The sequence below is a fragment of the Gossypium hirsutum genome, chromosome D11, assembly GCF_007990345.1.
Source record: "Gossypium hirsutum isolate 1008001.06 chromosome D11, Gossypium_hirsutum_v2.1, whole genome shotgun sequence".
Lineage (NCBI taxonomy): Eukaryota > Viridiplantae > Streptophyta > Magnoliopsida > Malvales > Malvaceae > Gossypium > Gossypium hirsutum.
In genome coordinates this window covers 14818413-14833922 of record NC_053447.1, presented here as the reverse complement: position 1 = coordinate 14833922, position 15510 = coordinate 14818413, and the positions used below count along the sequence as shown (strand labels likewise).

Here is a 15510-nt window from a genome sequence, read left to right as displayed (position 1 = left end):
CCTCTAAAAGGTGCAAGAAATCCCTCACAATTTGTGTATCCAACATCAACTAGATAATAACAACCTATAAATTTTTTTAATTATTAATTCCCAAAAAAATTTGATTTTAATGAATAATTCAAAGTCCTCTAACTATCCACTTTACCATGAGAAACTTTTAGTCCATGCCTTCTACTAATGGCATCTCGAAGAACTCGTCCATCAGCAACAGAACCTTCCCAACCAGGAAGAACATAAACAAATTGCATTTCAGGTGTACAAACACCTAGCATATTTGTTGCTATGTCACCTTTTCGCGTTCGATATCTAGCTTTATCAACTGCTGGAACTCTAATCTTGATGTGGGTTCCATCAAGAGCACCTAAGCAATTCTATATCACATGTTATAAAACCTTAAGTTAGGACACTAAATTTAAATCTAAATCAACTAAATTATGTACAAGCTATATATAAAACTTATTACAATACCTTAATCCATTTCCACATTGTGTCTGAAGAATCTGCTGTAATAGGCTCTGGCTTTTTAAATAACACATCTTGTAAGCGTATGACAGCATTTAAAACACTATGAAATGATCTGCTAACAGTTTCCCCGGACCTATTGAAGTGATGCTTAATAACTCGATTTTTAAGTTGATGGGAAATGATATGTAAAAACATTGCAACTTGCTCATCAATAAGCATGTGCCTTGACGACTTCAATCCCCCTAACGTTTGGAACATCTCACATAGTTTGAAAAAGGCAAATCTATTCATCCTAACTTGTTCAATACAGGTCTCGTCACTAGCATGTACAAGCCTTTTCACATAATCCCGTTGTGCATAAAAATCTAAAATATAGGACCTAATCCTTGGTCTATAAGTATGAAGGCTATCGATGGCACCCAATGTAAGTATAAACCAACTGACAATGTTACAAATTTCCAACCATATTGTCACTACAATTCCAATTCTTTTACGCCTCACAGTTTGTGCAATTAAAGGCAGACGAGCCATTACTGCAAGATATTAATGTGTTCCATATTGTCAAATTTATTTAAAAAGGGTCACATTTCTCCAATCATAATTTCAATAACAGTATAGTAAACTTAAATAATTTAATTGCCAAGGAACTTACAGTGATTGCGTGAAAAGAAGACGCTCAACTGTGAGTGGAGGAAGCAGTCAAACAATCCAAAAAAGAAGAGGAAGCAATAACACACTATCAAAAAAAACTGAACAATACAAATTTAGAATCATTACAAAGAACAAAATAGAAATTAAAACTATCTTTGCAACAAGAAATTCATTTCTTTATCAATCATCTAAAATTAATACTATTTGATAATCGATACCACATATAATTATACTTGTAATAAATAAGAAGGTAGAAACATTGTGATATGGATCATAACAAAAAAACATATTAATTATGACTAAATTTACCAATATTTATTAAGAATAAAGTTTATTATTCATAAATTATCAACTTCACTGGCAATTACATTTTACTGTACTTAAACTAACATATTAATATAATCTACCGATAGATTTCAGGATTTTAGAGATATGATTTAATGAATTGGTGAAATATTGTATTCCCAGTACAAGTCTATGAAGCCTACATAACATTTAACTTCCAACAAAGAGTTTTCTTGGCAATACCATACTGCCACTCATTTCAGTTTTAAATCTAGGATACCTTCAATAACAATATTTTTAGATTATTTTGATGTATTTCAATCATTATCGATTTATATAAATTTTAATATTTTAATTTCATTTTGATGTATTTCAATCATTATCGATTATTTTGATGTATTTCGATCATTATCGATTTATATAGTCCAACTTAAACTAGTTACTAATGATTTAAAACCAAAATTTAAAAAATGCAGAGACGAAACAAAATTCATGCTTCCAACCGAAAACTGGATTTTAAAGGAATAATTCATACTTTTATTCACACCAGTACCTTAAACTGGATTTTCTGTACTATTAACATGTTTTACTGTTTCCCGAGAAATGCATTTTTCATTTCAATAAGTTTTATTTCCATGATTTTATTTTATCTCAGTCCAACCATGCATTTGTACAGACACACACATACGCACACACACACATATCCGTATTAATAAAAAAATTGACATATATCCGTATTCAAAATTTTCAATACCAATAAAAATCAACTTATTACATCACCACTTGCAAAATATAACTATAAAAACATTACTATGGAGTAAGCCATAAAAAAACAGTCCAATTTACTTGAATTGCAACTATAAAATACCTCTTGAATTGCAACTAGAGCTTCAGCTTGCCAACGATTTATGTCTGGAGCAAATCAGTAGCTAACAGTCCAATACCTACAAAAGTTCACATTGAACATCAATTAACTGGAACATCAATACTCTCAAGAATCCCATAAGCAAAAAATTTCAGTCTTTGCAGGGATTGTTTTTTAAACCAGAAAAAAAAATTTAGAATCACATCAGGTAAGTGCTTTGTAAGTCATTTAACCAAAATCTTAGTGATACACTCACAAAAAAGCAGAGCAGTATGATAGGATGAACACAGATGCAACATTTAACCAAACTCCACATGCTGATAAGATGAACACAGATGATTACATAGACAACATCATTCTTGTAGCAGACACAGAACCATCTTAATTACAACATGTCATATAAAACAGCGCAGTTACCAAAAGGCAACTTAGGCACTTGAGGCAGACATACTTCAGGAAGCATTTTCATGTTAATGGTATGCAACTAATGCTTGTTTACCAATCTAGTAGTCCATTTTACACACTAAAACCATGTCGGATAGATGCTTATATCAAAGCACTCACACAATTTAACATAGAAGAAGGTTACTTGACATAAATAGAATGTCCTAAAAACCCTCTGATTGATGCAAACTTACCTCTTTTCAACTTTCAGGGTATTCCAAGCCAAGACAAGCTAAAATAAGTTATCATACAATTTCAGTTCATATCAATGTTATAAATAAATACCCTATCCTTAAGAATGAGAAAGCATCTTAAATAAAAAAATAATGATTCTAAAACTGCTATTGACAATTTATTTATAAAAGAGCCAAAATCACCTACAAGTTGAATCACTAGTAGATATAAGGAAGAAAATGAAAGTACATAGAAAAGAAAGCACTAACATAAATCCCAGAAAGAAACAGAAATTGAAACGAAAAGAAAAAGGTCAACAATTCGGAAACAAACCAGCAATGAACTGAAACAAAACTTAACCAATTAAAGGGTATGATTTTACAATTAAAAGCATCTTACACAGCATTGGGAAGAAGAAGACGAAGAGCTCTCTTTGTCTCTTTTCTATACGCTTTTAACTGTATTTTCCCCGACTCTCGGATTTTCTGATTTGTCTGCTGAAATTGAAAAAAATGATCAAGAATCAAGCCATTACAACTTCTAATTCTTTATCAAATGAATTAAAGTTTTATTTCACGAAAATTAGTATTCATGAATGAATTCAACTAGTTTAAGCCCTAGTTTTCAGAAACCTTAGATGCCAATTTTTAACGATTATAAACAGAGATTCAACTAATTTGATGAATCAAGTCTTACTAAAACCTCATTTTAAAGGTGAATGCATGATTCAATTGCAAGAAATGTTGAATCTCTCATCATAGACGTAAAAGGGAAAACACGTGACAAAAAAATGTTAGGGCAGATAATGTTTACCTTGCTTGAATTGGAAAGGTTTTCTTGAGGGTTTCTTTGGAGATACTTGTTGGGATTTGAAGAACAGAAGTCTGTTTTTGGACTTCCCTACTCACTGCATTTGAAGAACAGAAGGGTGCGTTTGGTTCGACAAAACAATCAAATGAAAGTGAAACGGGAGCGGTGGAGGTCACTTACTTGGCAGATTCTGTTTGATGTTGGGAGGGAGAGTTCTGGAGGTGGATTTCGGCTTGGGAAGATGAGGGTAAAACAGGGCATAGGAATTGGGAGAATGCTAAACGAGAGCTAAACTGAACAAAGGGCAGGGAATAGAAATCGGTGAATAAGGAGGAATACGTACGTAACCGATTCGGCGCGTAATGGGCATTACAGCGAACCAAACGTTGGAATATGTGGGGCTCACCGATTCGGTGCGTAATGGTAAACCCATTACATCGAACCAAACAAGCTGTAAGGGTTGGCGCCGCCTGTGGCAGGCCCTCCACCAGGGTGCTGTCACTTCCTTTGATAGCTTTTTTTTAACTATTTTGTTTTTTTAATACCATTTTGGTATATAAAAAAATTATACTATTTTAGATTTTTTTTATTTTTTTGGATTATTTTGGTAAAAAACCCTCAACTCAAGCATTATATTTTTTTTTGAAAAAATGACTGATAATAATATTAATAGGCTCAAAAATAGGAAGCTAAAAAGTCACCAAAACAGACAACAAAACAACAAAAATAAGACACAGCTGTCCAACATAAAAGAAAATTAAAAAACGACGCCTAAAAAGTAACGAACATTAAAAAAGCCACGTAAGCCTGCAGCAAAGACTTTTCAATCACCATTATCAGCCACAACAACCTTCATTTCCTTCAGTATTATCAATCAGAGCTCAAAAGCCAGTAACGCTTTGCAATCAACCTTAGAGATTCAATGAACCTTCTCAAACTCAAAGCGAAACAGAAAGGTCCTAGATCCGTTGGCACCAGCGTAACCAATCTTTCTCTACCACCCGACGCACAGTCTCCGGCAAACCATTAACCCAGTTCCCACACACTTTCCGATGGCGTCCCTCCACTGCCAAGGCATGGGCTGCAGCATTAAGCAAACGATTCACAAACTGGTAAGAGACTACATCAAAACCCTGATGCAATCTTTGAATATTATGAACAATCGGTCGAATAATCGATCTATCTTCTTCATTTTTGGTCAGTTTTTTAATAACTGTCAGAGAATCCCCTTCCACAATCAACCGTCGGAAGCCCTTTAATCTTGCAAGGATCAGCGTTCTTTCACAAGCTCGTGCTTCTGCCACAAAGGCATCATCCACATTTTCCACCAGATAAGTGACTGCTTCTATGACTTCCGCTTTGTGATTTCTGGCTAAAATTGCAATGTACGCAAAATTATTTCCTGGAATAAACGATGCATCAAAGTTAATTTTAACAAAACCATAGTCAGGAGCCCTCCAAACTTCATTTCTCATAAAATCAGTAGAAACGCATAAATTCTCACGAACAAGCCCTAGATCACATTCATAGCCCCTGATAAACCCCAATAGATGTGGCATGGAGAATTTAGTCCCTTCATGAATCAACTTATTTCTGTGAAACCATAAACACCAGAGAGATAAAGCAATAAACCCTTTTTGCCGACCTTCTGTTTTAATATAAGTTTTAACAAACTTATCTTTATAATCCAGGGAAGCATCCATAAGGGGGAGTTGAACCTGTAATGATGTCCATATAGTTCGAAGGATTCTACAAGACCCCAACAAGTGCTCCGTAGTTTCTAAATCTTCATTACACAGTGGGCACACCTCCTCTCCACACAGCATTCGGCGTGCCAAGTTCCCATAGTGAGGCACATGTTATTAAACAATCTCCAGACATGTATTTTTATTTTTTCTAGAATATGCAAATTCCATAGGTCCATGTAAAAGCATTTGTATTTTTCGTTGATAGATGACATAGGTAAATTGCTCTGTAAATCTGTAAAGAGAACTCGATACCCACTCCTAACTGAATACTCACCTGAGCCGTCAAACTTCCATACCAACATATCCTTTGGTCGGCTCTCAGAGATGGGAATGGCAAGAATTCGATTAGCAGTATCATCATCCATTAAATTACGAATCAACTCACTATTCCAGGTACTATCTACTTCATTCGTTAACTGATTCACTGTTGACCATGGAGGCTTAATTTTATTAACCGGGATTCTGTTGTTCCCCCTTCCAAGCAGCCAAGGATCATTCCAATTGTTGATACTTGCACCACTATCCACTCGCCACAAGATACCATCACTGATCAAATCCCTCGCACTACAAATACTCCTCCAGGTAAATGAATGGTAAGAACCAACCTTTGCTGTTAGTATAGTAGAAAAAGGGAAATAACGAGCTTTTAAAACCTTAGCTAATAAACAATGAGGCTTAGTTAAAATACGCCACACTTGCTTCGCTAAAAGGGCCTTATTAAACATGAATAAATTTTTAAACCCCATTCCGCCAAAGTATTTTGGTTTACACAGAACATCCCACGAACTCCAATGAATCCCCTTCGATGTTTTGTTATTCGTCCACCAGAAACGATTCAATACTCTTTCCAAAGTTTTACATAATGATTTTGGCAATAAAAAACACTGCATAGCATAAATTGGAGTAGCCTGCAAAACAGATTTAATAAAAACCTCTTTTCCCCCATAGAAAGATAGCGCACACTCCACCCTTCGACCCGTTTTCTGAAGCGGACCACAAAATGAGCAAAAGCCCACTTTTTCCTTCTACCCACCATCAAAGGCAAACCAAGATACTTTTCAGGATTTGAGGTGAGCCGTACCCCAAACAGATTAACAATATCCTCCTAGACACGAGAGTCAACATTAGCACCAAAATAAATAAGAGATTTCTCAAAATTCACTCTCTGCCCCGAGACCATTTCATATTCATGAATAATGGCCCGAACTATTTCTGCTCCTTCACGAGAGGCATCACCAAAGAGAACACAATCATCTGCAAAAAATAAATGATTAACCGAAAACTTCTCTCTACCTATAGGTGCCCCCATCATCCTCCCTTTAGTTTTAGCTTCCTGAATAAGCAGCAAAAAGCCTTCAGCACAAATCAAGAATAAATAAGGACTAAGAGGGTCTCCTTGTCTGAGTCCTCTTGATGGTGTGAACTAATCCCCACTAGCTCCATTAAGACTGACGGAATACGTAACAGAACATACACATCGCATGATTAAGAACGATCCAATCCTCATGAAAACCCAGATGCCTCATCATACCTGCCAAAAAATCTCATTCCACACGATCATACGCTTTACTCATATCGAGCTTAAGCGCAAAATTACCTTTTTTGCCTCTCTTCTTCATTTTTAGGGAATGAAGTATCTCATACGCAATCAGTACATTATCAGAGATAAGCCTGCCTGGAATAAAGGCCCCTTAAGCTTCATTAATACAATTCCCCAACGTCTCACTCATCCTCAATACCAAAACCTTTGCTATAATTTTGTAAATGACATTACAAAGGCTTATAGGCCGAAAATGAGTCATATTACTCGGCTTATCAATCTTTGGAATCAGGATAATACGCATTTTGTTAATAGCACTCAACTCCTCTTGTCCCTGTAGAATGAATAAACAAAATTGGGTAACCTCAGGTCCAACAATATGCTAATAACGCTGAAAAAAGAGGGCTGGAAACCCATCTAACCCAGGAGCTTTCAAAGGCGCCAAAGATTTAACTGCACAGGCAATGTCTTCCTCCGTGAATTGTCTTAAGAGCTTTTCATTCATACTACAAGTAACTTTTTCCTCAACTAAGCTAAACAAGTGCTCATCTGACCCTGACTCTGAAGTAGTAAAAAGCTTACCAAAATAGTCAAAAGCAATTTGGAGAAACTCCTCAGTGGAATTAGAACGCCTTCCAGCTTCGTCTTCCAGTTCCGAAATTCTACAACGAAAGTGACGTTGAGCAGCAACCTTGTGAAAAAAACTGGTATTACGATCCCCAATCTTTAGCCAATTCACCCTCGCACGCTGCTCCCAGAATAATTCCTCTTTGTCAGCTTCCAAATTAAGCCCCAATTGGACCTCCATAATCTCAGTTAGAACTTCATCTGACGGATCTTGATTGTAAAGATTCATTAGTCTAGCTTCTAAACATACCCGATTCCTTCGTTCCTTAACACTATTCACCTTGCTCCACTTTAGTAAATGATAACCCAATTTCTCCAACTTACTCAGTACACCTCCAGATTCCTTTTCCCACCAACTCCGAATCATACCTTCAAACTCACCCTCCAAACACCACTTGGCTTCAAAACGAAAAAGCTTCTCATACTTATTCTGGTAGTACCCTACTCCCCCTTCAGTATCCAGAAGAAGAGGGCAATGGTCAGAAAACGAGTGACTCAAATGCTCCAGTCGATACCCAGGAAAAGTATTCAACCAGCTCAAATAAACAACACCACGATCTAGACGTTCTCTTATATTAGTCGATGCAAATCGTCCTCGTTCCCATGTGAACCATCTACCAACAAAACCTAAATCATTAAGGCAGCAGTCTTCAAGAACCCCACGGAAATCCCTCATCTGCCCAAATGGTCGAAGTCTACCACCCTTCTTCTCAAAAGAATCCATAATTTCGTTGAAATCCCCCATCACAACCCGAGGCAGATCCTGATCTTGATGCAACTGGCGTAACAAATTCCACGAATCACCTCTACGCCTTTCATCTGGATGCCCATAGAAACCAGTGAACCTCCAAATGTTTCCACACTTATTATCATGAACTTCAACATCAACGTGAAAGGAAGAGTAACTTTTAAGCTTTACCAACATATTTTCTTTCCAACCCAATGACGAACCCCCTTTCGTACCAATAGGATCAATATCAATGCCATTCTCAAAACCACACTTCAATCTTACCATCTCCATTTTCTTTGAACATAATTTTGTCTCAATGAGAAACAAAATTCGGGGATTAATTGCTCTCAACTTGTTTTTGAGCCTTAAAACCGTTCGTGGTCTCCCCAAACCACGAACGTTCCAACTTAGGATTTTCATCGAGCCCGGCTGCTCTGAATTTCAGAGCTAGTCGAAACATTCATAGAACCAGATCCCACATTAGAATCCAACAGAACACGCGAACTCTCCACTAGTCGCTGACACTTTTTCCCCTCAGCCAACTCTAATGGCTCATTTTCCTCCTCTAAATCCAACTCCATTTCCCCTTGAACAATCCCATTTGCAGTCAAATTATCAAAATACCCATCTCGCTTCTTAACCGGTCTACCACCACCTTGAATTGAATCAGGACCTAAAGGGATTAGATTAGGATTCAAATTTCTCCCAAAACCCCTTATATTACCATACATAACACCTGCCGAATTTTCCCCACTATACGGAGATCCATCTATTGCACGCAACCACCTGCTTGCCGCCATATTCCGACGCTTGACCACTGCACGTAGCGATAAATCCCAACAAAAGACTATTTTTGACGGTTCAATAGCCAGTCTAACAGGACAGTAACTTTCTCCGTGCCCCAGTTTACCACAAACAAAGCAAAATAAACTTAACTTCTCATACTGAAACCTAGCATACACCACCATAGATTTCCCTATCAAGACTTTCTTTTTCCGCTTCAGCGGGGTAGCAACATTTAACCAGATACGAATACGCATATAATGATGAATTCCCAGAGTCGGAATAGATGTGTCATACTCAATAAACTTGCCACAAAAATCACCAAACTGTTTGGCCATCGAAGCACTCATCAATCCCGGCGGTAAATCATGAACTTGGACCCAAAACTCCGTGTGATTTAAATCCATCACCGCTGGGTTCCCGTCAACAGGTACTCTTTGCAAAATGAGTAAATGATTATTAAAAAACCATGGAGTCCCCGTAATAACCCTTTCAATATCAATCTCATGAAAAAATTGGAAAAGATACCATTTTTCTCCTATCTCCGTTATACAAATCCCTCCTATGGGATGCCAAAGATCTGCCAACATGTTGCGTAATGACGGGAAATGAACAACACTATCTGTTGAGCACCGCCCCACCAGGCAAAGTTGATTAATCCTCTTGAAAAGCATCCTCCTCATCATCCATCAAATTCAAAATTTCCATTGCTTCTTCCATCTCACCGTTTGCACCTTCTACAGCTGAATAGCAAAACAACTTAAATCATAAAACAACACAAATCTGAACCCTCGAATTGAAAAGAAAAAACCCCAGGAAGCAGAACAAAGAACAAAGAAACGTGCCAATACGGCAGACAGAAACCCATGCCAATACGGGCAGACAGCATTATATTTTAAATATCATATTCAAATACAATTTCTTCAAAAAATAGTATCAAATTTAATATATACTTAATAAAAATATATCAATTTTTTAATAAAAATCGACAATATTTTTTTCTCTCAAAATTTTTGTCTTTATAATAATATAATAAAAAATTAAAACGAATAAATCTTATGATTTTATAATTTATCAATTACTATGGAATTTCTTTTATTTTATTTTTATAAGTAAACCCATCTTAAAAATAAAAATAAAAGATTAAAAAAATTGTTCCAATTGAAAGGAAAAAAAATTCAGTTTGAGTTATTCTATTTAAATGACTTAATTAATTTATTAATTATTATTGTAAACTATTTAATTAGTCATTTTAAAATATGAATCATACAATTTATTTTATTAATTTAGACAACATCTTTATTAATTACTCGAAATGGTCGTTGTGCTGTTTTCTCCTAAACAAAAAGCTAACTGGACATATCACATTTTTTTTTTGAAATTTTAAAAAAATCAATTGATTGTAATAAATTCAAATTTAATGAAAGAATTTTAATGATATTAACAACTAAACTTGCATTTTTAAATTAAAAAGTAGTGGACTAAATTTTAAATGTACAAATAATACAGGGATTTGTTACATATTTTATCCTATCAAGTTTCATTAAATAAATTTGATGTCAACGTTAATTACTATCGAGGTTAAAGCAAAAAATATGAAGCTTTGGCACTAACTAGTGTCAAGGTTGCTTAATTTTGTTATAACATTAAGGGCACGTTTGGTTCGCTGTAATGGAATAGAGGTATAATGGAATAGATGCGTAATGAAATAGAGGCGTAATAGGTAATTCTTTTGTTTGGTTGAATGGAATGGAATAGAGGCGTAATGGTATTCTTGTGTTTGGTTGAATGGAATAGAGGTGTAATAGCATAAGGAAAAAAAAATGAAAATGACTAGAATACCCTTAGCAGAATTTTTTGTAGGTAGATGATTATTGTTATTGTTATTGAATTTTAATAAGATTATTAATATAAATAATAAATAATTTAATCATATTTTAACATAATTATTATTAAATATAATTTAATAAAAATATATAATTTAATAAAATATATGAATTTACTAAATCATATTATATAATACTATAAAAATAATTTAAATTAATTATTATTAAATATAATTTAATAAAAATATATAATTTGATAAAATTCTTAGTATTAAATATTCTTATATGAATTTACTAAAATCATAATATATAATACTATAAAATATAATTTAAAATAATTATTATTAAATATAATTTATAATCTACTTTATTATTTTTAAACTGCAATACATATTTTAATGTGCTAAAATATCATTAGTGGAACAAATAATTTAATTATTCTACAATAAAAAAATATTACTAGTAATAAATAACTTGAGAATTATATTTTGCATAAACATAATTTTCATATATTAACAAAAGGTTAAATGAAATTCATGAAATTCTTTGTCATAATCCATATGTTATACAGTTTTAGAACATCAAAAAGTTAGAAGATTGTAATGACATACCATCCCAAATATTACAAACAGAAAAAGTTACGAAAATATCATCAACAGAAATAAGAAGTTTAATGGTCAGCAAGAAATCTTCTGACCCATTCCAACCGCACATCAGAATGTAAACTAAAGAAAATGAGCATTTGAGTTAGATGATTTGGAATTTTACTCAATGCTCGATACCGTTCATCCACTGTTAAACCTTCTATTTCACATAAGGTTGACTATAAATTTGTAGTTTTTTTCTTGGATGATCTGGAATTCTTCTGACTTTTATTGAACTACCACATCGGAGGCAATACTCTTACTGATTTGTTCGCCAATGGCCCGCATGTTTTCGGGCAATAAAGTGGCAGCCTCATTAAATGAAGAAGAAATATTATCACCTGCATCAGAATTCTTCTTTCTCTTGTTTGAAGATGAGGAACCCCCTTGGTTTCTATCTCGTCGCGGCTCCGTAGCAGAAACATCCATGTCATCCAAAGAGATATCAACTTCGCAGTCATAGAATTCGTTTCTTTCTTCATTCATATCTATAGTAGGTCACCCTGAGCATTTATTTCTTCAAGAACATCAGCGGCTGTTTGAGCATCTTTCCCAGTCATTCGATCTCTTACGTATATGGCAGTAAGGTGGTCGTAGTAAGGGAAAGTACGATGTCTGAATTGAACGGCTTCTTTGTGACTCTAAAAAAATGAAGAAATCATATTAGTTATAAGTTTGGTAAAAATAAGATAATAAAGACTTGAAATAATTCTTACCTTTAAATAAGAGTCCCAAACCGCATCTTCAGCAAGAACGAGCTGCCTATGCTCGTCCCAACCAAAACCGCTATTGTTTTGGCCATTAAGCATGTCATACACGATTGATCATTTCCTTTTTAGTAACCTAATCCTCGATTCAATATTAGGTCTAGCCTTCAACATTGCATTGGGTAAAGCCTTTTCTAGCATTTTTTTCAACTCATTTAAATAACCGGCTTTGAACCCGGTATCAGCATTAAATGTTCCAACATTGTGCACGTCCACCATGCAGGAAACCAATGCTACATCTTCTTCTGGAACCTATTTCCTTTTGGTTCCTCGAGAAGCTTGAGAAGAAACATTTGATTCTGAAACACCTGACATAATTATCTTAAGAAAAAAAACAAATTATATTAATTACTATTAATATCAAAAGATGAACTTTTTATAAAATTATAATTAAGTTCAATATCATGAATCAAAAGCTCAATACTGTATAAAATTATAACACATGCTGAATGAAAAGAAATTAAATTATAATTCAACAAGTTTAGTACAATACAAAAATCAATTCAAACACCACCAAAGTTTCACAAACTAGATACATAAAATAACATAAACAAATTAACTCAAACTCATTTTGTCCCTAAACCTAACTAATTTCTAGATGCTTGCCATTCATTGAACATTTGGTTGGCTAGTTCCATCCTCCAAGTAGCCCAAGCATCCGATGGATGAATATTTACGATATTCGGTTCATTGTCATCTACCACATTACTAGGTAATCCTTCTCCCACATCCGCTTCAATAGGATCAATACTCATACGGGTTCGAATAAAATTATGGAGCAAACAACATGCAATAATGACTCTATTGTGCACCTTTACAGGATAGAATGATGGACTCCTAAGTATTTCCCATCTAACTTTTAATAACCCAAAGCATCTTTCAATAACATTACGTGCTGAGGCATGTTTCATATTAAAAAACTCTTGCGGAGAACTTGGCTAATAACCCTGACACCACTCGTTCAAATGATATCGTTGTTCTCTAAAAGGTGCAAGAAATCCCTCACAATTTGTGTATCCAGCATCAACTAGATAATAACAACCTATAAAATAAAACTTTTTTTTTAAAATGATTAATTCAGCACAAAAAGTTTGATCTTAATGAATAATTCAAAGTCCTATAACAATCCATTTTACCATGAGGAACTTTTAGTCCATGTCTCCTATTAATAGCATCTCGAAAAACTCGTCCATCAGCAACAGAACCTTCCCAACCAGGAAGAACATAAACAAATTGCATATCAGGTGTACAAACACCTAGCATATTTGTTGCTATGTCACCTTTTCGCGTTCGATATCTAGGTTTATCAACTGTTGGAACCCTAATCTTGATGTGGGTTCCATTAAGAGCACCTAAACAATTCTATATCACATGTTATAAAACCTTGAGTTAGGATACTAAATTTAAATCTAAATCAACTAAATTATGTACAAGCTATATATAAAACTCAGTCCAATACTTTAAACCATTTCCACATTGTGTTTGAAGAATTAGCTGTAATAGGCTCTGGCTTTTTAAATAACACATCTTGTAAGCGTATGACAACATTTAAAACACTATGAAATGATCTGCTAACAGTTTCCTCGGACCTATTGAAGTGATGCTTGATAACTCGATTTTTAAGGTGATGGGAAATGATAAGTAAAAACATTGCCACTTGCTCATCAACAAGCATGTTCCTTGACGACTTCAATCCCCCTAACATTTGTAACATCTCACATAGTTTGAAAACGGCAAATCTATTCATCCTAACTTGTTCAATACAGGTCTCGCCACTAGCATATACAAGCCTTTTCACATAATCCCGTTGTGCATAAAAATCTAAAATAAGGACCTAATCCTTGGTCTATAAGCATGTAGGCTATGGATGGCACCCAATGTAAGTAAAAACCAACTTGCAATTCTACAGATTTGCAACCATATTGTCAATGCAATACCAATTCTTTTACGCCTCACACTTTGTGCAATTAAAGGCAGATGAGCCATTACTGCAAGATATTAATGTGTTCCATATTGTCAAATCGTAGTAAAAGGGTCACATTTCTCCAATCATAATTTCAATAACAGTAAAATTAAATTAAATAATTTAATTGCCAAAGAACTTACAGTGATTGAGTTAATACAAGACGCTCAACTGTGGGTGGAGGAAGCAACCAAACAATCCAAAGAAGAGGAAGCAATAACACACTATCAAAGAAAAAATGAACAATACAAATTTAAAATCTTTACAAAGTACAAAATAAAAATGAAAAATATCTTTGCAACTTGAAATTCATTTCTTTATCAATCATATAAAATTAGTACTATTTTATAATCGATCAAACATATAATTATACTTGTAATAAATGAATATGGTTAATGGTGGCGTTAGTAGGAAATGTTAGAAACTGTTACAATGAATACGGTTTTGGAACTTATGAAGCTTTTGGAACTTATGTTGAAGTGAGATCATGTGCTTTCAATGAAGTAGCGTTTAGAAAGGCATTTATATATGATTCACGTCATCGGCTTATTTAAATGATTCTTTGTTCTTATACATGTTATATTTTGTTCTGCTGTGTTTGCAGTCAATATCTGGAGATACAAGTAACAAGGTATTTGTAAAGAAAGCTCTTCGTGAAGTTCGTGCAATCATATGCCCAAATGTATGTGAATCTCTAACCTGTCTGGTTCTAGATTTCTACTAAATCAGCATCTTGATGTATGGATGCTATAATCTAACAGTTTCTACTGTTGGGCTTTTGATTTTTGAAATCTGATCTTTTTGTTATTATTTGAATTAGTTGCTGGTTTTTAGGAGTAATGCTATCCTAGCTTCAACTAGCTATTTCCGAGGAGTGGGATTCTTTAAAGTCGTTGAACTTTTCTGTATTTAAGCACTGCAATTGCTTCAATAAAATTCAGCATTCATTTTATCTCCATCCAAACTTCTATAATGGCCAGTTTCTCCATCCTCTCTAGTAGCATGCTAAATGCTGCATTCATACATAGTTACTTGGATCAGAAAAACATGAAGAATAACTAGAGAATAAGCATGGTCGTGTGAAGGCTGGCAGATTATACATGCTTGGCAAGACTCCAGCCTGATATTTGTCGGAAAACTGTGAAGAAATCTAAACAAATAAAGGATTATCATTTTCCTAAGATAGTG

General features: G+C 34.4%; 2 long non-coding RNA genes across 3 annotated transcripts; one reads left to right on the top strand and one right to left on the bottom strand.

Moving 5' to 3' along the window:
• Positions 1-1090: 1090 nt before the first annotated feature.
• Positions 1091-3886, bottom strand: LOC107912544 (uncharacterized). Of its 2 annotated transcripts, none has more exons than XR_001688202.2 (4): positions 3698-3886; positions 3284-3381; positions 2270-2345; positions 1091-1214 (listed from the first exon to the last, which is right to left on the bottom strand). It is a non-coding gene; the product is annotated as an uncharacterized lncRNA (long non-coding RNA). The 2 variants fall into 2 exon arrangements; XR_001688201.2 differs by having other exon boundaries at positions 3284-3378; positions 3698-3885.
• Positions 3887-5923: 2037 nt separating this feature from the next.
• LOC121223787 (uncharacterized) lies at positions 5924-15280 on the top strand. The gene is made up of 2 exons (XR_005921133.1): positions 5924-6035; positions 14927-15280. It is a non-coding gene; the product is annotated as an uncharacterized lncRNA (long non-coding RNA).
• The last annotated feature ends 230 nt before the right edge of the window (positions 15281-15510 follow it).